This window comes from Amphibalanus amphitrite, unplaced genomic scaffold (genome assembly GCF_019059575.1).
Source record: "Amphibalanus amphitrite isolate SeventyFive unplaced genomic scaffold, NRLGWU_Aamphi_draft 000227F_arrow, whole genome shotgun sequence".
In the NCBI taxonomy this organism is placed as follows: domain Eukaryota; kingdom Metazoa; phylum Arthropoda; class Thecostraca; order Balanomorpha; family Balanidae; genus Amphibalanus; species Amphibalanus amphitrite.
This window is the reverse complement of record NW_024881722.1, coordinates 168,707-191,739: the sequence shown is the minus strand read 5'-3', so window position 1 is coordinate 191,739 and position 23,033 is coordinate 168,707.

Genomic DNA, 23,033 nt, shown 5'->3' with positions numbered 1-23,033 from the left:
ACAAGTAAGTAGTATGCAGACGTGTTTGTGAGATCTGACACGCATCCACTTTCCTTTAAGTTTGTCACTAAACTTGTCACTCTGTCAGAGAATTCTTCTAGCCGCTTGGTTTCATCCACTTGAATCGGCCGCGTGCGTCTTATTGAATCAAGCTCGTTTCGGATTTTGAACATTTTTCCACCGTATTTCTTGTCTAACTCTTCTTTCGCCTTTGCATATCCCGTTTCTGTGGGTCTGTACCTTTCTACAATTCTCAGAGGCTCTCCCGCGAGATAGTTTTTCATGTAAATCATCTTGAACTTAGCCGGTATTTTCTCGCTGTCGACGAATGCATTAAACATCTCCGACCAGTCACTAAACTGCATCTGATCCCCACTGAAGACTGGCAGCTCAGGCTTTTTCAAACCAGGAATCGTGCACGCTTCTACTTTCTCAACTTCTTTCACTGAACCACTGGAGCTGTGCGAATCTGAACGATCTGTGTTCTCTGATATCTTTTGGCGAATGTATTTATTTGCTAGCGAGACCGAATCAGCGATGTCATTCTCTAGATCTTCATAATTCTTCCACAGAGGTCCTGATCGCACAGATGAGCCGTCTTCTGAGTTATCTTCATCTTGCATAGTTTCTACTATGTCCAACAACTGTGTCGTTAGCTCTCCCAGCTTGGCAATCAGTGCTTGTATGACTGAGATTGATGCGTTTCCCTCTATGAGCATAGCATGTAATTCACACTCGTCGTTACGTATCTGCGTCACTAACTTTTGCTTTCGCCTATACAAACTATGAGGCACACTGGCTTCCATCATTGATTCCTCAGGGTTTACAGAAGTGTTGCTGGTATTGTTCATTTCTTCACCTCCGGTCTTCTTACTTCTCTGTCTTTTTCCCGGCATTGCTTCATCCGTGTTCACTGGCACCAAATGTTCGGATAGTCTTAATGGTTATTTCCTCGCGTTGTGTTACGCTTAGCTTTGTAACTTAATGCTTTATTTATCTTAACTTCGCTTAACTTTCTTAAAACAACTTAATGGCCTCGTTCTCATTTTTCTATATATTTTCTTCCTCGTTCTCTCGTCTTCCCCGACCTCAATACGATAATCATCACAAAACATATGTGCACGCGACATGTGTGATAAAAGAACCTCTGTAACACAATCAATGATGTGGTGGCGCCTTCATCTACAAGCATGTTTAATGGCAGGTTAGGCCAAAACAGGGCTGAGGAACATGTTTCCTCATCGCCGTGGAATGGATATGGCAGCACTGGCTGAAGTTCAGCTGCAGAAAACAGCTATCAAATGCAAAATGGTTTTCACGCATTTCAGTCCATCGTATGTTGACAGTCCAAAGAATCATTTTGTCGACTCGGATAACCGTTTGTTGGCACTGGTGTCACTGTCAATGTTACCAAATGCCGTGAATAGAATAGTACGGCATTTTAGGTATAAGATTTGGCCCTGCAGGGCCCAATCTTATAAAATAGAATAGAATAGAATAGTACGGCATTTTATTCTATTTACGGCATTTGGTAACATTAACAGTGATACCAGTGCTGACAAACGGTTATCCGAGTCAACGAAATGATTCTGTGAACCGTCAACATACGATGGACTGAAATGCGTGAAAACAATTTTGTATTTGATAGCCGTTTTCTGCAGCTGAAATTCAGCCAGTGCTGCCATATCCAGTCCACGGCGTTTATAAGATTGAGCCCTCGGAGGAGTGGTATGAGTTATAAGCCGTATGCCGTTTCTCAGCGCGGCGGCGCCCGGCCCAATTTTGCTCGAGCGGTAGTCTGGCTACAGATGCGTGTATCGAGGGTTCGCATCCCGAAAGTGCTGCGTAGTTTCAATGGAATTAAGTTTTTAGTGCTTGTGCAATATGCATGGAGCATGTGTACTTGAAAATAGCAGAGAATAGCCTTTCATAATTTCAAGGAGAGTTCATTACGAAAGTTTTCTTATGAATTTTAGCTTAACCCGGCAGGCGGTGGGCCTCCCAGCCACCTTCCGCGCGGGGGGGGGGGCATTTTTTTGCCCCCCCCCGTATCTCCGAAACTACTGGACGGATCCGGAAAATTCAAACGGCGTTCGATAGCCCTGTCAAATTTGTCGAGGGAATCCAAATTTCATTGACCTCGGGGTCACCGATGACGTCACAGGTCAGGTCAAAGATAACATGTTTCACCGTTCACGGGGCTTCTAGGGAAAGCGCTATAACACTGAGTAAAACGCATTTTGTCGAAAATCAGCGATAAGGCGTCAGTTGTATAGTACATATGTTGCTATTAGAGGTCACTAGTCATACCAGGTCAGGTCACAGGTCAGGTCACCAAAGGTCACCAAAGGTCACCACATGAGCCCAACTTTACTAAGGTTATGCGATGCATGTTTTATGGCCAGTTTTTTTCATATCCAACTCAATGGTGTTGGTTATAAGACCATCAGGTACCGTTTAGGTCACTTCCTGGTGGAGGTCAGGTCAAGGTCAGGTCAAAAAAGGTCAAATTTTAAAGTTGATATTTTTGCATAAAATGGGTATCGATTCGATGCAGCTCGTCACGGGGAGTCTAATGGTGGTCTTTGTTTGCGCTACGAGGTCTAGAATTGCTAAAAATTGATTTTGAAAATTTGACGTTATCAATTTTGAACAGTTTTTTTCGCCATAACTTGGCCAAAAAAGAGGTATCGATCTCAAATTTGGTATGTAGATAGAAGGCGGTAGGGACTATCATATATATTCCGGTTTTTTTCGAAATTCAAAAAACTTTTTGGATTTTTCGGCTATTATATTCCAAAGATCTATTTTTTGATTTTTTGGGGTCAAAATCCAAAAAATTCGAAAAACCGAAATAGCAATTTTGTAGCCCTTTGAATTTCACACCTTTTATGTATGAAACATTTTTCTGTATCTCTAAAGCTGTAGGCCTGACAGCTCTTCCCGCGAAACCTTTTTTTGGGTCGAAAATGGCAAGAATGACGTCACTCTGACGTCATTAGCGGCCAACCTATCATAGCCTTTGGAAAAAAAAAATTTTGGTCACCATGTGCGCTAGCTGCTCCCGGGAGGGTACTGAAAGTTTTGTGACGATCAGCGCAGCGGTTCTCGAGATATATGGAAAAAAACTAAAGGGGGGGGGGGCAAAAAAATGCCCCCCCCCCCACCGCCTGGAAGGTTAAAAACGTTGGCTACGTTTCCATGGCATAAGTTCAGCCGGTGTTGAAAAAATGAATTTGCTCCATCTCATCAATTAGACATAATTAAAAAATGTAAATGTTGAACTAGGTACAGGCTTAAACCATATATATGCTTATTTTTTGCATATTGTGAATAATATCCGAGAAAAACGCACGTGAAATTTCGCTATATCGATTTAGACGTCATAGAAACGTAGTGATTATGTTGTTGTCATTAGCCAAGATTCTTACAGACAAGATTGGGACATCAGTCGCGTGATCCTTTCCAACCCTACTCACGATTTTCATAAGCCTTGATTTATTCTTGAAATACTTTGAACAGAGGCATTTGTAGTAAATTTGTTTACAAAATAATTAAATGATATTTGAAATTGACAAATGCATTTTTTCTCACAATCTCAAACAAAAGTTTAATTTATTCGCGTTTCATTAATTTAGCCAGCTGGCAACCATCACCCATCGTCCTCAGGGGTGGAGAATTATGGGTTTTGGGGGTGCTCAAGCACCCCCTGAAATTCAAAAGTCACCGTGCAATAGTGCTCCAGGGGTGCTTAATTTACGCCTGAGACACAAACTGCTTTGCGTAAGCCGCGAGGAGAGTGATGCTGCTTGGAAAACGTACCTACACATGCTTTTCTACGCAAGAATTCGAAGCTTCCATTCGCCAGATGCTAGAAAAGCACCCCCTGGGATTATGACAATTTTCCGCCCCTGATCGTCCTCGATGTAGTCGAACTTGGCGCACTCGGATAGTGTTCGAAATTTGTGACGCTTACTTGTTGCTATGGAGACAGGGCAGTATCTACGCTTTTCATTCGTCAACAAGTGCTTGCAGAGCTGCCGCTCACACTTTTGAACACATTCTTTATGCGTCAGTTTCACGGATGGAAAATAAAAAGCTATACCAAAATAAATCAAAAGGAAAGCGACTCACTGCTAAATTAAATTCTATCGCCTGTCACAAATGCGCTTATGTTTTACTACGAGGATGATTGCTATTTTCTCAAGACTCAAATTATAACAAAGTGAATGAATGTGCCGTACGCGACTGTTCAGAAGGAGAAAACACATAGCTGACGCCACATGCCCGTTAATGACGCTGATTGCTCACGGTGCCCGCTTGACCGCCTGCCCCGGCCGCACCGCCGCGTCCCACCCCGCCTCGGTCCTCTCCCCAGCCGGGCGGGCGCGGCCCCAGCCGGGCGGGCGCGGCGGCCTGCGGCTGACCTACCCCTCCCCCCCCTACCCAGCGTTTGCGGCGGATCCCTCCCTGCAAGCGGCGCCATAGATTTAAGTGCATAACACTTTTGCGCCAATTGCTTGTTATTCATGAATTTTATGTTCTAGTGTGAATGCATGATCTCTCTCTCTCTCTCTCTCTCTCTCTCTCTCTCTCTCTCTCTCTCTCTCTCTCTCTCTCTCCCTCCCTCCCTCCCCCCTGCCCTCCTCACCCCGCCCCACCAAAGCGGGCTCCGTCCTCTCACCGTCCGGCGGCCGACACCCCCCCCCCTCCCCGCTGCTCACTGATGGTACCCCATCTCCCCCGACGTGTCCAATTCACTGCGCCGCGGCCCGGCCGCGAGTTACCTAAGTGTGGAACTACAAGTCGATTCTAGGGCTCTGATTGGTGACTTTGGTCGGGGGATGACGCTTATAGCATGACGTCACTCGCGTACTTGGCCGGACCAACGGCGCAGCGCAGGCGCGCCGAGCCAACCCAGAGGCTCTCAAACTCAATTGTACAGATCCTGCGCATTGAATGGCGAAACTTCGGCGAGTTCGCTTGAGTTTGGAAGCCCCTGCCAGAGGACTGGAGACGGCCGGATTATTTGCTGGACAGTGGGCAGCGCAGATGGCGATTGACGGTGCCAAAAAGATGATAGGGAAAAAGGAGTTCAGACTTTAGCAGTGAATTATAAGCCTGTTGCATAGCTGAGTGGTAAATTGTAAAATACTATAAGTTTGAAGAGATGCAGTGTAGTTTAGCCGACTCATGGGCATTCTGCCGAGTTATGTAAGGCGGAAGGGTCGCAACTCGCAAGTCGCTTGTTTCCATGATTGCCTGATTATAATGTAAAGCGTATCTAATGTTTAGTTGATAATACAGCGAGGTTGGGCATCTGCTCAATCCATTTCTTCTCTGCAATAGTGCATTCGCCACTGTAATTCATCGTAAGAGGCACTGGGCTGCGCCGCCTGTTAATTATTCCGAAACCACCAGTGAATTCATTTGCTGTCGTCACAGTCACTCACAACAATACGAATCGTTCAGTCGTGCGCTGGGGGTCCGCCAAGTTTAATTGTGCTGCAGAATGCAGACTGGACCGCCGAGAATATAACACTTCCGTCTGGACGAGCGGCGCATTGGAGCCGCAGGAAACTGCTTCATTTTTTTGTGGAGAGGATACCCATGTTTGAAAATTATGTTATGGAATGGTGTGATAAGGAAAAGGACGGTTTCTTGAATTGAGGGCTGTGAAGAAGAGGCAGATTTTCTCATTTGCTACCCGATGCAACGCGAAAAGACGCAAATGTTGCACATTGGGCTTAATAAGTCTAATAAAAGATAAGGGACTTCGTGAATCATGCCTAATTGACCGCGACCAAGTTATTTGCCAATGCAGGTAGGCACTAGGTAGGTAGATACTCATTTGTGAACAGAACGTTCCACCACCCCTCGCCAGAAATTCAATCAGCAGTTGCTTATTAAAACGTTTGAGTGCACCTGACAACCTTTAAAAATGACGTCCTCCCTTTCAATGGTTCGTGCGAAGACACAAAGCCAGAATCAGCCAAGCAATATCGGAATCCATTGCGCAGTGTGTCGGATGTGCCCCCAGTTTTCAATCCACATAGCATAGCACACACTGCTAAATGCAGGTACGCTCACCTACACATTAGGTATTCGAAGGACTTAATAGCTCATACACATGGAAGAAACACATGAAATGTGATTTATAGCTGCAGCAGAAGTTTGGCGTCCGATGCCTCTTCGCCAAGTTAAGATCATGCCAATCTCGGCCAGTCTGCCGCTGCGCCGGCACTGGCCGTGGTGTGACGTCATCCGGCCGGCTCGGCGCTGGGTAGTTCCACACTTAGGTAACTCGCGGCCCGGCCGGGTGGCTGTCACCGAGCCGCGTCGTCTCGTGTTTCGCCGCCGCGCGAGACGGCCTGCTCCCAAACTACTAATTGAAATGGGTCCGTTTCCGCCCGGCTCTATTGGTGTAGGACGGGGGACGGGTGGCCGGGCGACGGACCGATCTGACCCGGATGGCGTGCGTACTGCGTAGGGAAGGCGGGTAAAACGGCCCAGTGGGGGCAAGACGGACCACCAACTGTATTTCGGCGCCCAACGCCGTATATAGTTGGCAGAATGATGAGCCGTGTATTTATATCGGTAACTTTGAAAAGACGTCAGACAGTCAGAGGGTGTCTGACAGAGGGTGTCAGAGGGTGTCTGACAGTCGGTCTTCGGCCTTCGCCAATGTTGATCTTTGAGGATTTTAGCCTCTAAGGCTGTTTGATAATAACCTTTGGGCTCCCTTAGAGCCGAGCCTAAAAAAGATTATTTGCTGCACAGCAATGTCTTAAAGGGACTGTCCCACCTTAACATTAGAATTGAGTTGAGATAGCCATCTTGATGGGCGTTCTTTGAAAATCAGAGCCGTGAAAACCGTTTCTCCAGCAATTACTTCATCGCAAATAAATTCGTGTTTGATTTTGACATCTGTGCAAATAAGTGCCACAATGTATTGGTATTGGCACTTAAAACCTGTGACGTTTCCGCCTTTTCCGAAGTTTCTATATCTGTCGACTTGTTTTTTATTGAAACCTTGAAAAATAACAACGCCTCTTGGAACAGCGCCGATTCGTTCCGGCGCCACGAGGTGGAGAAATTAATTGATATGCCAAACTAATTCTAATAGTCTTCTAATTCTTGTAGTATTTTTATTTTTTGTATTTAAATAGTTAAGAGGCCGTCCTTAAGGCTAAATGTGACTGAAGAATGCAAGAGCCATGAACTTATTAATGGCAGGCGTCAAGTTCAAGTGTGCAGCTTGAACTCACTAAAATTAATCATAGTATCAAAATGATAAATGATTTGCTCACTGCTGTTTCAACTCCATAATCAAGACATGCTCTGAGGAGTCCACAATCTATTGATGGTGACAACTAAGGAAGAGACAATGAATGTTAACCTTTTTATTTCTGAGCATACAAGACGACTAACCTTGAGCCGTTTAACATTGATAATACCCTGTTTGCTGAAGTGTGGGTGGCCTGAGGTCGACCATGCCTAGTAAAGAACTGTTGTTTGTGTAAACACCATGCAGAAGTGTTTTGAAATAAATTTTAGTGATGTAATGTATCATTCTTTGAACTGAGTTGCTGATGGCGGATGAAAGCGGAAGTGCTGCACGTTGAATCAGAAATGCTCTGTTGCGCTTTTAAGCTTATGTTAGATTTTATAGATGGCTTAGTTTTACTGCAGATTTCATCTTAAAGCTGTCAATAGTGTTTTACCTTTGTTTCCTGGGAGCAGATCCAGCTACTAACATGAGCATGGGACTGGGCCTTTTTACCACAGTCGCTGCGCTGCTTGTCAAAACCTAGGTAATGTGCTTTGTTAGGCCATGCTGTGCATTTTTTAAACCTTTAGAGTACTTTGTGATCATTGACACACATATTACACCTGACAAACAGCAGCAAAATCACACCCCATCCTTACCTCTGTGCAGTGTCACCCAACAGACAACAGGGCTTCAAAACAGGCAGGTTCCGCATTCAAGTCGCTTCTTGCAACTATGTGACTAATGTTAGGACAATAGACGTGCTGTACAGAGGTGTGTTCTGTGTAGCTCTTGAAAAATTAAGTCATGCATAAAATTCAGTTTAGAATATTACAATTCAAATTACAAATAACTTGGATAAAAGTTGCAAAACATGAACTCTGACTGGTCAGTTGAAATGTCTTGAGTCAGTGAACCACGCCTGGGCTGGAGGTAGTCAGTTCCCTGACTTGCGCGAGATCGGGCAGGAGCTGTAGGACTTGTACATGGACAAATTGAATAGATGCTAGCCTAGATAATGTTGTGGCTGCAGTCCAAGACATGTTCACTAGTTGCCGTTGCTGCCGCCGCCTGCTGCTGTCCTGCGTGCTGGCTGGCAGCTCACTGCTGGACTGTTTTCGCGCCAGGCATCCTACTGGACGAGTGGGGTAGGTCGCAGATCTTTGAGAGCGGAGTGAAACGTTTGGTGTAAATGTAGCTCAAACTCTTACAAATAATTTAATAAAAAGGCAAGATTTCAGAGGACTCCATTGGGGTCTCAGTGGTGACAATCAGAACTTGATCAGAACTGTTATCATGCTGAATGCTGAAACTGAGAATAGGGCTGAGCTGGTGGGCTAGAATTTAATATGCAGGCTTATAAGGTCCCCAGTTAATCCACAAATTTGTCAGACTTGCCTGTAGGCAAATTTATGCGGATGAAATGTTTCTGGCAGATAGCCCAGAGGCAAAATGCTATTCAAGCTTGTTCCGCAGCTCGTTGCGTTCTACATGAGCCACTAATTCAGAATCACACAACTCTGCCAAATGTGCTGAAAGGCCCTGATTTTTCCAATAGGTTGGTATATTTATTATTCTTTCACAGACACAACAAAAATACAAATGCAGGTCACTACAATTCATTCTGCTTCAATTACAATTGCTGGAATGTGTCTTGCAGACTTATTATGTTGAACCTTGAACAGACTATGTATATTATATTACTTTGCTCATGGGCCCAGGCCAGTACTGCAGAGTATGGCTCGCAGGTCGCCAAGGAGCACTGGCCCAAGTTCAAAATTGACACAAATTCTTCAAACAGAGCCCGAAAATTCACACCAAAGGGGGCTGAGAGTAAACAAAAAATGCACCAAACCCCAAAATTGCCAGTCAAAATCTGCACTGACCTCAGATCCCCACAATGCTACACATCTGCACCACAGCAAGCCAAATTCGCACCCTGCTACACTAAATCTGCACCACACTAAACCAAATCCGCTCCGCACCACACTAAATCCGCACCAGACGAAGGAGTCCGCACTGACAAAATCTAGACAAAATTGCCATACTTTACAGTCTGGCTCATGGCTATATCCATTGTGATTCTTAGGTCTGATTATTGAAGTTGAGCTCACTTCCATGTGCCCAAGACATTGTGGGCAGCATCAATAATCAAATATCAATATCTTGCTTTTGCTTATTAGGGAGCATTCTATAATCTTTTAAAAATGATAAATAAGGCCTCATTGATATTCTTTGCAGTTTGCGACCTTTTTCTTGACGAAGTTCAAGCTTCAATTTTCCAATTTTCATTTCAATTCTTTCCACGAACATTGAACATGTTACTAAAATACCAATTTCCTGAGTTTTGATTTCATGCCACTGACCTCTGTAATGTTTCATGCGCAATGTTTGTACTATTCGCGCCAGAAGCATAACAAAACTTTGTGCCACCGATTTGGCAGCTAGGAAAAAAACTTTGCCCGATAAAAAACAATCATATGACGTAATCGACCCAAAATCTTTAAATTGGAATTTTTAAACAATTAGCCAACTATGGGCCGAATGTTTGCCAATTTCGTGTAAAGGGGCCCCTAATCTCTGTCTTGCAACACAAGAACAGTATATCAAAGCAATTTTTTGAAGGTGGGACAGTCCCTTTAATATCGACAAAACCTTGACACCCCATGACGTCATGTCTCCTGAGCCCTCCCTATGTGGCAGCATAAAATTGAAGCTCCTGTCGGCGCCTGTCGTGCATTATTAATTTTACTTTGCACTTAACTGTAAGGAAGAATGTTATATCCACAAGAGAGACAAGGTTTTGCAATAATCGGCTATTTAACATGCAAATCATGATGACAAAATTTAGATTTGGGTTTAAGACGTACCGATGTGGTCCATATGGTCCATTTTTACTATGTGGCGGCTCATTTTCCCCGCAAATGAAAAATCTTAGGTCGATAGAAGATATAAGTTCTCATAGGTCGCAGACTGGTAAACTTTGGAGGGCCTTGTTGAAATTCGGCAATTTTGGGATGAACAATTAGGGATTGAGGCCTCAGTCACCTCCTATACAGACCGCTCAGAAATGTAATGAAAAAGCACATTCATGGCAACGAAGTTAAGAGTGACCATCCCACCTTAACATTAGTTTTGAGTTGAGGTAGCCAAAATGGGGCCCCTGGCTTGCGCTTACCGGTTTGAGCACTCACATGATCGAGAAATGCCTCAAATCAAAAATAGTTAATTTCGAAGTTGTAGCATTTGGATTCAGAGGGGCTAATGCATTAGAATGCCCCCTCTGAATGTGTGACGTCAGCTCAGATCTATCTATTTTAATTTTTTGACTAAGACGTTTGGTAGCACGCAGTGGTATATGCTGCTTTGTGCGCAACAACTGCCGCACTTTCAATTAAAGTCGCTAGGATCTGTGGAGATCCCAATAAATAAACAAAAGTAAAAATCTAACATCTTGAAAACCGGTGAATATTTTTCGATGAAATTTCGTAGATATTCGTTTTCGCTCTTTCTGAACCGAGCGACATCACTGTCATGCCAATTCATTAATTGTGGGAGGGTCCCGATAACGTTTTCTCGCCTCTCTTGTCACGTGATGTAGGCTGAGCGGTAAGCCCCATGGCAATGCTTTCAAATCAATAACCTTTGATCAGTAACTGAGAAACTACCGAAGGCATTGGTCTTTTCGATGATGTTATTGTTTGCAGGGTGGAATATGACTTTCTCAACAGCACATCCCACCCTCTATCGCTTTGGCTTTTGTTCTGTCATTTCGAAAAATTGACACCAGTACCTATCAATAGGGGTGAGACTAAATGCTTACTACGAAACAGAGTTGGCCTACGTTACGTTATTTTGAAGTTTTCGGTAACCCGTAGCTGTCAGTACCGTTTCGTAGCGTAATTGGGATGTTTTGGTACGGAAAATAATAGAATAACGTAGGAACTACGAAATGGATTCCGTAGCAATTACAGGTCAGCTGTATTTGTATAACGTACATATTTTTTTCCAGTTTACTCATATCGTCACCAGACCTCCGGCCGTTTACACGGATGTGAGACGCCTGCTATATGAATACCACTGAGTCTTTCTTCCGGCCGGACCGACACCGGGGATTTCCCACTGGGGAGTCCCAGGGAATTCCCTGTCGGAAGTCCAGCGCATCTAGCGAGTAGCGCGTAGGCACCGCCGCACCGACGATGCTGCAAAGCTGGCGATCATTGTGCGCAGTATTTGGCTTACTAGAGACTAACCGTTTCCACTGGGTAGTGGATGATGACATATTGCATAACGTAGTACGATAAAATAATTTGCTGCGTTAATTAACAAATACCGTAATTCAGTAACGTAGCAATATATAACGTATCGTAATTCGGTATCGTAGTTTTGGCCAAAAAAGCAAACGTAGCGTAACGTAGTGCGTAACGCAGCGTAGCGCAGGCCAACTCTGCTACGAAATCTAAGCTGCGTTGCGGCATTGGCGGTTATGTGCGGCGTGTAACGGGTGAGCACTTACTTTCTGCACAATTGTAATTCGCTTGCAGTCTCACCAATTTAAGTGAGATTTGCATGAAATTTTCCACAATGAAAGACCAATAGGAATATAACATACACGCGGATTTTGGAATTTCTGAAATATGAAATCATTAAGCATGGAGGGCTTAACCAAGTCAGATGTCCGTAGTATTGTGGCAGAATTTGTCAAAAACCACCCCAATTTTCGAAAATGTGACATTGTGAGCCATTTTCTAAAAATGGGTGTGGCGAAGAGGACAACCTACAATATCATAAGAAACTTGGAGGCAAGAGGAGATGTTACGCATGCCAGCACGGGAAAAAGTTGCCGACCTGTGGTCAAGATGCTCCGGCAGAAGAGACGTGCTCTGGTCGTCGCGGCCCGCCATCGCGTGGGGGTGTCAACGCGCCTTCTTGCCCGCCGCTTCGGTATCTCCCAAAGTTATGTCCGAAAAATCCTAGCAGAGGAAGGACTGAAATACCGGACAAGGACCAAGGCCCCAAGTACTACACCGGAGCAGCGAAAGTCCCAAAAGATCCGGATACGACGGTTGGCGAGTGAAGTGCTCAACACGGACGCGGATCTCGAGGTGGTGATGGACGATGAGAGTTATTTCACCTATCAGGGCAGTGAGATGCCAGCCAACAAGGGTTACTACGCTGGCCCTGGTGGAGACGCGCCAGAAGATGTGAAACATCGACCCATAGGCAAGTTCCCGCGGAAACTTCTAGTGTGGGTGGCCATATCCCCTCGGGGGATCTCCCGGCCGGTAATCACCCCCAGTCGCGCAAATGTTAACGGTGCTGTGTACCGGGAGAAGTGCATCAAGGGCGAACTTTTGCCTTTTCTTGGCACAACATTACCCCCATGGAGGGTATGTGTTCTGGCCGGATCTGGCAGCCTCGCACTACGCACGTGAGACCCTGGAACTCCTGGACCGGTCGCACGTGCGGTATGTACCCCACGAGAACAATCCCCCCAACGTCCCCCAACTGCGGCCAATCGAGGACTTTTGGGGTCTCATGAAGCAGAGGGTGTACAAAGGTGGCTGGTCAGCAAAGAGTGACGAGGGTTTGAAGAGGCGGATACGTCAGGCTCTGCAAGAGATTGACTTGGAGGTGGTGCACGGCATGATGAGGGCGGTCCCGAAGCGCGTGCGGGCTGCAAAGCGCAACGGTGTCACAACGGCCCTGCACTAGTGATGGCAGGTACATAGCGATGCTGCCATCCTGTGCTGAAAGTTTGGTAATGTTATCTCAAAATACACCGGAGATATGCAAACTAAATTTTTGTGCAAAAAGTAAGTGCTCACCCGTTATGCCGCATGATTAGTAAGCGGCGACCACTAAATTTAAAAACTCAATAGCTTTGACCTGTTTTCAATGGATAACACTGCATACCAAAAATGTCCATCGCTCTCGTCATAGGATATTTAGATTTAAATAACTAGCTTATCTACATCATCGTTTTGAACCAAATTAATACTTTCAACTTGACCCTCGCCCGTATTGGTGTTTTTCCAGCCGCGAACGTATAAGGTATAACCCCTTGCCGTTTAGCCCCTGATCAAGCTAGAGCTTCGCGGAAAAAACGAGCGTGTTGCCCGTGACGAGAGGAAGCCGATGATACCCAATTTTAAGGTCCTAGGTCATCGGTTGACCTTCCAGGTCAGGTCAATGACCCAAAAGGCGGGAAAATTGGGACCTGTTAGAACGTCTTAGTGTGGCTGCTATGGGGTTTTTCGGGGTGCTGATCACAAATATCATGCTAGTTTTGATCACAAATGATGTCTTCATTCATTTAGGCCAGGTCGGGTCAGGTCAGGTCAGGTCAACCAGTAGAGGTCCTGCCGGGTATTTGTAGTAGGTGTCAACCGCCTCTGACAGCCTCGTAACATGTTACGAAGGCAGCAAAACTACTTTGTAAACGTTCATGTGGTTGCTAAATTCGAATTCAGCTCGAAAAACTGGCTTAGAAACATGTCAAACTCGAAAAAGTGAACCGAGGTCACCAAAGGTCAATGACCTGACCTGACCTTCAGGTGACCTTAACACCCACCCTAATGCATGGGGGCAACATCATATCACATGTTTGAACGCTTGAAACTACGAAAAGACTGCAAACGCGCTGCTAATGCGAGCCGACATACGCTGAATCGCGGTTCCGGCCAAACATGGTCTCGAAAAGTAGGTCACAGGTCAAAGGTTATTTGCGTCAGGGTCATGAAATTTTCAGGGTAGGTGTAAAATTGATCAACGCGAGGGTACTAAAAGTTACGTCGTGATCGGCCGCTTTTTACGCGAGTTATTCGCGAAAAACCTAGGGGAGTCCGTTCGACCCCCCCCCCCCCTAAAGGGCGAGGGTTAACTCACAGTCCGAACTCCGAACAAGTTCGGTCTTATTTGTGAATTTGTCGGAGCATCACCAAAATCTATTAGAGATGATGGAGGGAAACTAGGCTTTTAAGGAGGGAAGGGAGTCGGTGACGGTCAGGGGCACTACAAGCAGAGCAGTCATAAGCTGGTGACAGGGCTGACATACCATGTTTTGATAGCATGACTGAAGCAGACTTTTTGGGTAGCCAGGAAATCGCATGCGAGAGCCTATTGAAATTCTTACATCGGCCTTTATATGCACCAGTCGTATACAGGTGCGGGATTTGGCATACGATTTCCAGACAATCGAAAGACTGTTTGCCGTTTGGAGCCAACGAAGGAAGGAATGAGTGAGTACTAAGTTGAAAGCATTAATTTGGTTCAAAATGATGATGCAGATAACTTAGTTATTTAAATCTAAATATCTTATGACGAGAGCGATTGGCATTTTTGGTATGCAGTGTTATTCATTGAAAACAGGTTGGAGCGTTTAAGTCTTTAATTTAGTGGTCGCCGCTTACTAATCATGCGGCATACACGCCGCACATAACCGCCAATGCCGCAACACAGCTTAGATTTCGAAGTAAGCATTTAGTCTCACCCTATCAATAGTAACCAGCATGAGTAGGGGTCTGGCAAAGGGGCTGGATCAGGGTTGCTAGACTTCGCGATATGTCGCCAATTTGGCGAATTTTGAAAGTCATTGGCGATAGAATCACGGCGTTTGGCGATAGGCGATAAAACGTCAAATATTGGCGAATTTCCAAAGTTCACCTCCAAATCACCGAATATTATTTTTAGAAATAAACAAAACAAAGCAAAAAACATCGTTAGGAAATATTTCGTAATCTGATTAATTTAACCTTCCAGCGTTTCATATTAGGCATTCAAATATAAAATGTTCCTGATGAAAATATATTCTGCTTACTTGTAAACAACTTTGCGGCGTGTTGCGGGCTGGTTGCGGGAATGGCGGGAGCGGTTGCCTGGCGACCTTTGCTATTTTATTTGGCGCTGGTTAAAGGAAATAGTTCACTTTCACGAAATTATTTTTTTTTTGCAGCGATTTATGATTTTTTATGTTCAAAATAATCAGCAAAGAAAATAAAACCTTTTTATAACAAAAGATTTTTTTTTCTATATTTTGATATAGGAAGAACTTTTCAGTTTCTGTAAGGCACACGCGATCCAGTATGAAAAGAGCATGGGTCCCGAAAATTCTTCAGAAACAGAGAAATTATCGCAGCCACCGGCATTTGGGCGATCTGCTCGATCTGATAATGTTCCCCTGAATGTCCTAATTGATCAGTACGAGAATTTCTCTAGAGTTCTCGTAGATAATTTCTCTAGTTTCTGAAGAATTTTCGGGACCCATGCTCTTTTCATACTGGATGAAAATATATGCAAGGCACACATCCTCAACGCAAGACACCTTTTTCGGGACGAGAAATAGAATATCTTTGCCTAGGGTGATCGTTGGGCTGTAAAAGCTCCTGATTTATGCTCGTCTCAGCCCAAGCTACGGAACTGCTATTCCAGTTCAAAACCCATGTTAAAAAGTGAACTATTTCCTTTAAGCTACGCTGTATGTAGATGAATATGAGAAACGAGATAGGTAAATCGTGAACTTGGAAACGAATCGTGAACACGGTTACACGAACGCCAACTTGCGCTGCTATGTATGCTTATACAGTGCATCCTATTTGGCGAATTTTGGCGAAATTCGAGGGGCGAATATGGCGATAAGGACCATTCTGGATCTGGCAACCCTGGGCTGGATCGGTTGTCTCCATGCTTTCATCCTGCTCCCGAACATTGGTCGGATTACGAACTTGATAAAGGAAACGTCTCTAGTCTAAAATGGATATCTCCCCCCTGTTCATTGCGCGGTATACCTTGTCGGTTATCACAGATAAGGCAGTTTCGGTAGATCGATCGCGTCGGTAACCGTGCTGGCAGGGGCATTTGCCCAGACGGGGGCGGCTTCCAACCCACGGCATCACATAATCACGCGCCAAGTGCTGAAACAATGGAGCGCACGGCAGCATGAGCCAGCCTGAAGGAGAGGGCGCAGCAGACGACGGAAGCCCCTGCGCGGATCAGGATGGCCGTCGAAGGAAACATGAGCCGGGCTGCACGCAAATCAAATCAAGCATGCCTGCTGCCCCACAAGTCAACAGGTAAGCCCAAGAGTACTTAACTACTCAGGTTGGTTCACTAGGGAAAAAAGGGTGCCGTAGTTACGTCACGGATTTGATAGCAATCTGGTAGCAATTTTTGCAGACATCAATGGCGCACGTGTTGTTTGATCGTCGCAAATCCTATTTTACTGCACTATTTTGTTATTTCACTGCAATGTATTGTACATTACATTCAAAAATTAAAATAAAGAAATATTCGTAACCCAGCAAGTCAGTTATTCTTGGACGCCATTTAATTGCGTCCCAGAAAAGCTATTTCTGGCACCTAAAAGCTGACTCGCCCCAAAATTGGTCCTCAGCACCTATTTGGTGGATACCAGCACCAATCATGGAAAATGACCTTAATTAGCTATTTCTAGCACCTATTCATCGGTACGCCTTACTCTTTTTTCTGAATCTGGCACCTAAATGCTGAGCGTAGCACCAATCTAGTAGAAAAATGAACTACTGGCTGGTAGAATCATGTTGTTCTGGTATAATGACCCCTGGAGTCTAGCCTAAAGGTTGCCAGTGCAGCTACACTCTAAGACAGCCCCGTAGTGATCTCAGCATTGTATATGACGTTTAAGTAAGCAAATAACATTGATTTGTTTGAAAAAAACAATGTCTTTTAAATATTTAAAAGTATTTATTTGTAATGGTGCAAGGGAAACATTTTTGTGAGTAATTGTCTCGATTTTGACCATTAAAACGGGTATTGTATTTTTTGACGTCATCAAATAGCTCCAAAAAAGAAATGTAATGTTTTCATTCCGTTCAAGGCCGCTGAAGAAACGCGGGATCTTGCGTGGTGTTTGCCGCGCAGAGTTGTGCCGTGGTTGTGCCTTTTTCATCCGTTTCTTACTTATGTCATATGTGTGCATGAAGCTTTGATTTTGTTTTTGGTTATTGTGTGGCCGGTCAGTCAAACGCCCCTGTAGAAACCGGATGCTGCGTTTGATCGAGATGGAGTCAGACGATGATTGCAGAAAGCTAATAATATTGAAAAGAGGGCCCGTTGCGTGGCATGTCTGTTCAGAGTTGACATTTTGCTTTACTCCAGTTTATGACCTGAGAGCCTGGCTGGAAGTGACGGATCCAAACTTTTCACGTTAAAATGGCTGAGGGTGCAATAATCTCTAGTCTCTACATAGCGGGCTGGTATAGGAGCGTCTTGCTATGCTGCACCATAGCTGGCTAGTGATTCTCTTTTGGCTAGAAATGGCATTAATCATTATCTCCACTGGCGAAAATGGCACTTGACATCACCGAATGCAACGTTCATGTTGTTAGGATACATAAAATCAGGAAGATTACGCGAATTAGGTAGGCAAACGTGGAATAAAATAGGTGCTGGATGTTTTGGTTTTGGTGCTGAATCAGCAAACAGCAAATACGGAGTTCATCTAGACGATCTGGCAACTTTAGGCTGTGTGGAAGCAATTAGGTGCCAGATTCAGATATTAGGGTCGAATAAGCATTTTGGGGCTGATCAGCAATTAGGTGCCAGAAACAGCTTTTAAGGGACCAGAAACAAATATTCCCCGTTATTCTTTGAGGCAGCACTCTGTCAGCATTGAGCCTTCAGAATGTGTCATTTTATAGACTTTCTCACATCTATATTACTATTTGTGGTGACGTAGTTTCTGTCTATTACGAAGGTCGCGACATGGTGCTACGTAGCGCGGGTTACAGGTCACACCGTTGCACCTACCGCGCTGAAGTTTGCGCAACTCATAGAACAAGGATGGACAACGTGCCTTTGATGGGTCTCAGTTCGATCGGATCGATAGCGAGCGCGTGGCGCGTGCCCAAAAAGTGCAAATTCGCGTCATAGACTTTACATGTATTAATCGGCTGGCAAAAACGGGCGAAAACAGCCAAATTTGCCCGACACGGGTCCGTTCCCCGTGCAATATCTCGGTAGCCGTGCGCCCGATCGGCACGGGGAAAACAGCATCGTGTAGAGAATCGAACGGGCAATCGAATGGTGTGCGGTGCAGGGGGTGGCACGCACCACGTGCACGTGTGAGGGCAATTTCATTTCAAAAAGCGCCGTTTTAAACGGATTTTGGATTTTATTTTATTTTCCCGTGACGGTCAGACTGAGCGAGTTGAAACAACGCCTATTGGCAAGAGAAATGTACCGCCTCTCATGGAAAAATTGTGAAAAGCTGATCGATCAAAAACAAGGTGGAACAAATTGCTGGAGAAAATGGTATTTGTCCATAATGTGCCACTAAATAATTACACGGGGTTTGCTGCTTAACCTGATACGTTTGACAATTGAAAATGCTATCATTAGAAAGAGCATTCAATTCTCTCCAAGATCCAATTATCACGTTTGCATGACCAGCCACAGTATTCTAAAAAAAAAATATTAATGTTTCAAATCTCTGCAAAACCATTTTTAGCGAAAATTATCTACGCCTCTCATTTGTCATAAAACTACGCACCTACATTATAAAACACATTTGACATGTTTTCTTCAGTAGAAAGCATGCTTATCAGACACGGGCACCTCGATGTGATGGATATTTTACCCACAAACCAAAACGTTTAGCCGTCAAAAAGCAATCGACCGAAATGGATAGATAACCCAACCGACACAAGAACCAAACACCCACCGATCGAAAATACCCCTGTTCGCGTTGCGGAGCACGCGGGTCACCCTAGTTACCTACTCTTGTGGAAAACTTTCTTAGTCATTAAAAATGTATGCAGATATGAATAATTAGAACAACATTTTCTAAGTTTTATAGACATAGATTTCACGTTACATTATCATAAGGCTACCTGCCGATTTCGTCTAACCAATTAAATATTTATCCAGCAGAAGGCAGGTACGTACATACTTCTGAGTTCTGAGTAGGTACTGATATCTCTTATCTACACCAATATTTCAGGGGTGAGACTAAATGCTTACTTCGAAATCTAAGCTGCGTTGCGGCATTGGCGGTTATGTGCGGCGTGTATGCCGCATGATTAGTAAGCGGCGACCACTAAATTAAAAACTCAATAGCTTTGACCTGTTTTCAATGGATAACACTGCATACCAAAAATGTCCATCGCTCTCGCCATAGGATATTTAGATTTAAATAACTAACTTATCTACATCATCGTTTTGAACCAAATTAATACTTTCAACTTGACCCTCGCCCGTATTGGTGTTTTTCCAGCCGCGAACGTATAAGGTATAACCCCTTGCCGTTTCGCTCCTGATCAAGCTAGAGCTTCGCGGAAAAAACGAGCGTGCTGCCCGTGACGAGAGGAAGCCGATGATACCCAATTTTAAGGTCCTAGGTCATCGGTTGACCTTCCAGGTCAGGTCAATGACCCAAAAGGCGGGAACATTGGGACCTGTTAGAACGTCGTAGTGTGGCTGCTATGGGGTTTTTCGGGGTGCTGATCACGAATATCATGCTAGTTTTGATCACAGATGATGTCTTCATTCATTTAGGCCAGGTCGGGTCAGGTCAGGTCAGGTCAACCAGTAGAGGTCCTGCCGGGTATTTGTAGTAGGTGTCAACCGCCTCTGACAGCCTCGTAACATGTTACGAAGGCACCAAAACTACTTTGTAAACGTTCATGCGGTTGCTAAATTCGAATTCAGCTCGAAAACTGGCCTAGAAACATGTCAAACTCGAAAAAATGAACCGAGGTCACCAAAGGTCAATGACCTGACCTGACCTTCAGGTGACCTTGACACCCACCCTTATGCATGGGGGGCAACATCATATCACATGTTTGAACGCTTGAAACCACGAAAAGACTGCAAACGCGCTGCTAATGCGAGCCGACCCAACATACGCTGAATCGCGGTTCCGGCCAAACATGGTCTCGAAAAATAGGTCACAGGTCAAAGGTTATTTGCGTCAGGGTCATAAAATTTTCAGGGTAGGCGTAAAATTGATCAACGCGAGGGTACTAAAAGTTACGTCGTGATCGGCCGCTTTTTACGTGAGTTATTCGCGAAAAACCGAGGGGAGTCCGTTCGACCCCCCCCCCTCCCCCTAAAGGGCGAGGGTTAACTCACAATCCGAACTCCGAACAAGTTCGGTCTTGTTTGTGAATTTGTCGGAGCATCACCTAAATCTAGTAGAGATGATGGAGGGAAACTAGGCTTTTAAGGAGGGAAGGGAGTCGGTGACGGTCAGGGGCACTACAAGCAGCTAGCAGTCATAAGCTGGTGACAGGGCTGACATACCATGTTTTGATAGCATGACTGAAACATACTTTTTGGGTAGCCAGGAAATCGCATGCGAGAGCCTATTGAAATTCTTACATCGGCCTTTATATGCACAAGTCGTATACAGGTGCGGGATTCGGCATACGATTTCCAGACAATCGAAAGACTGTTTGGAGCCAACGAAGGAAGGGTTGAGTGAGTAATAAGTTGAAGGCATTAATTTGGTTCAAAATGATGATGCAGATAACTTAGTTATTTAAATCTAAATATCTTATGACGAGAGCGATTGGCATTTTTGGTATGCAGTGTTATTCATTGAAAACAGGTTGGAGAGTTTAAGTCTTTAATTTAGTGGTCGCCGCTTACTAATTATGCGGCATACACGCCGCACATAACCGCCAATGCCGCAACACAGCTTAGATTTCGAAGTAAGCATTTAGAAACACCCATATTTCAGGAAAATGACAGAGACTGAGAAGCTATTTAAAAGTTCAGTTGAAAGGGATGTTAGGGCTGATGCACATTGAAAAACATCAGATAATGCTTTTGAACCATCTCATTCACCAGCACACATCAATCCGGCTCCTGGCTTCTGTCAAGGAAACATTCCAAAATAATGCATTATTTTATTTCATTGACCACCTTGCAAAAGACAAACAGCAAACACATCACCACCAAAAACAGATAAATAGTCATCAGGTAGGTACCAGCTGATCTAGCCGTGTGTGTCATGTGCCTTTGAAAAACTTTAGCAGTCAGAGTTGAATTAACACCCCAAACTTAGCCATTCATGCATGAACAAGTGCAAATTCTGGTTGAGCATTTTAATAAAAATGAAACTAACAGCATTGTAGGTTTTAGCTATACCTACAATTAACAAAAGACAAAAATAACAGCAGAGCTTACTCTACAAGGCATAGCCATTAATTCTAAAACTGACATCCAAATTCGCACCTCCGAAAACCCACCTACCAGCCACGTCCTGCACCTTTCTATGTGCTGCGCAGTGTGCACAGTCACTACTCATTACACAATTATGAGAATTAAAATAGTTTTGAACAATCAAGCAACTAGCAAGTCAGGACTGGCAGGTATGCAGATTCACAAGTTCTCTCAACATCTTCAACTACCAATAATTAAGAGCACCTTGTGATCTCAGTAACTTCGCAGATCCATCTTATGTTTTCCATTTTCAGTTCTCAATTGAAATATAAGTTCCGTCTGGGAGACACATGTTGCATCATTATGTTTAAACAATTACTATGCTTGAACTTTTGGTTTTTAATGTGAACTTCGCTTCAAAAGTTGATTCAATTTTTAAAGTTGATATAATTTGCATAATGCTACGATCACGGCGCACCAAATCACAGATAACTTGAAAATAACCAAGCAAAAGCCACATTCTTCAGCAAACTATGAGAGCTATCTGATCTGATCCACGCTGCGTTGAAATAATTAACAATCGCCAAAATCAGTCAACATATGATAGTTAAATTAGTTTAAACTTCATAAGACTCTTAGAAGAGTCAGACATTTCGTTTTTCTCACAGACAATGACAATACAAAAACAATGTAATGAGACCAGACGTTTCGACAACAAAGTGCCTTCGTCAGTGGAAAACAAGATATACCTAGGCTTTACATCGATCAAAAATAGGTATAGCAGACAACCAGCCTGCACGAAAGACAGTTTTACTTTTTTGAAATATGGGTTGTATCTAATCTCGCACTAAAATGTTATATCGTTCTTCTGTCTAAACTATTCTGTAACGCATAATCACAGCATTGGAATTGACACATTGACACATTATAACAGAGACACTCCTATAGATATAGCTATTTGTTTTTTAGCACCATTTTCGCACCTATCCTGGACCAGCTGTAGAAGCCTGGTTTTATGTTAACAGTGTCTTCAAGTAAAATATATGCAGCTTCCATGGCTCTCCTAATCGGTTTTGGCATGCCCTTTTCCATCACTGTAGCTGAATCCCAAGCTGGAAGATGATGACACTTTTCTATATGAAGCACCATCGCATTGGATGCATTATGATTTCGAACATCACGTTTGTGCTCTTGAAGTCGTGTTTTCAAACCCCTCCCCGTTTCACCGACATATGATTTTGAACATGGTCCAGAACAAGGTATCTTATATATAACACTGTTGTCTGATGTGTTCACCTTCTTCGGTCGCACTAAATCTTGAATCTTGGATCCTGAAACGATGGCTACATTGGTTCCAGCTGATCGCAGACTAGTCGCTATTTCGTTCGCTTGTTTCGAGATGGGAATCGTTATGAATCGTCCTCGTTTCTTTTGTTCTTGTTTTTGTTTCTTCTTTTCTTCTACACTCTTCCTCCTTATTTCCTTCGCCTTGTTTTGGAGCTGAATTAAGTAACCTTTTGGATAATGAAGTCTTGTAAACGTTTCGTATATATGGGTGACCTCTTCGTCGAGGAATTCTTCGCTACAAATCCTGAATGCTCGGAGAAAGAAGCCGATGACT